Here is a 1,141-nt window from a genome sequence, read left to right on the forward strand (position 1 = left end):
AGGAGCGGATGTGGAGAGCGTGTGGAAGAAGGTGCGAATGGATGGGATGAGTAATAAGCAGAGTGAGGTAGTATGGCAGAGTCTGCATGGTGTGTTACCGGTACGAGAGTTTCAGCGTGTGAGAGGCTTGGTGAGGGATGAAAGGTGTCCGAGAGAGGGGTGCGGTGGATGTGAGAGTGTGATGCACGTTTTTTGGAACTGCGGCTATGCACAGAATGTATTACGGAGGCTCGGCCCTCTGTGCAAGGAGATAACAGGAGCCACGTTCATTAATTATGGGTTGGTTATGTTCGGGTTTGGTGTGAGTGATTGTGTGAGGCAGAGGTTGTTGTGGCTGTTTATGGCGTGTGTGAAGGAAGTGTTGTGGGATGTAAGGAATGTGTATGTGTTTAAGCGGAAGGATCTGAGTGTTAGGGACAGCGTGCGAATGGTGTTGGGGAAATTGTATTTTATTTATTTGTGGGACAAAAGCAAAGGGGGGTGGATGCGGAGGGGATATGGAAAGTCAAAAAATGGATTGAATTAGTTAATTTGTCAGGAGTTTGACATGTCTTTAGGTTGTATTTGATGTGATGAAGTGTTTTTGTGTTGTGTAAATAAAGCCTTTCAGGTTTAAAAAAAAAAAAAAAAAATCTGTTCTTATCAGTTTAATATCTGATACGTCCCCTATCTGGGGACCATATATTAAATGGATTTTTAGAACAGGGAGCTGGAAAAAGAGCTTGCTCTATCCACTCCGCGCATTGACCTGGTATTGCAGTACCTCCAGGACCGGTGCACCCCCTTTCCTACAGCAGTTTCCAAAAGCAGAAAAACAAAACTGGCGAGCAAGAGGTGCAGCGCAGCTGTGGCGGCTGCTGCTGCTAACAAACGAGCACTTTGATTGACACTCAGCCCGTCTGCTGCCGTGGACTGGAAGCAAAACAACACACACCAGTTCATATGCCAGCCGCACTCTATAGTTCGTACCTACCGCTGCGCTAATAGCCAAGTTGGAAACATCGGGCAGGCACAGCGTATCCTGGCAGCCTGCATTTGTATGCTCCACGTATTCGGGTCATGGGTGTATGTGCTGGGGGTGCGGTCGCACCTGGGGCCCGGAGCCCTAGGGGGCCCATAAAGTTTCTCTTCCCCACATTGT

General features: G+C 48.2%; 1 non-coding gene across 1 annotated transcript; it reads left to right on the forward strand.

Moving 5' to 3' along the window:
• Positions 1-598: 598 nt before the first annotated feature.
• Positions 599-785, forward strand: LOC136573902 (U2 spliceosomal RNA). Its single transcript, XR_010786113.1, has one exon. It is a non-coding gene; the product is annotated as a U2 spliceosomal RNA (small nuclear RNA).
• The last annotated feature ends 356 nt before the right edge of the window (positions 786-1,141 follow it).

This window comes from Eleutherodactylus coqui, chromosome 7 (genome assembly GCF_035609145.1).
Source record: "Eleutherodactylus coqui strain aEleCoq1 chromosome 7, aEleCoq1.hap1, whole genome shotgun sequence".
In the NCBI taxonomy this organism is placed as follows: Eukaryota; Metazoa; Chordata; class Amphibia; order Anura; family Eleutherodactylidae; genus Eleutherodactylus; species Eleutherodactylus coqui.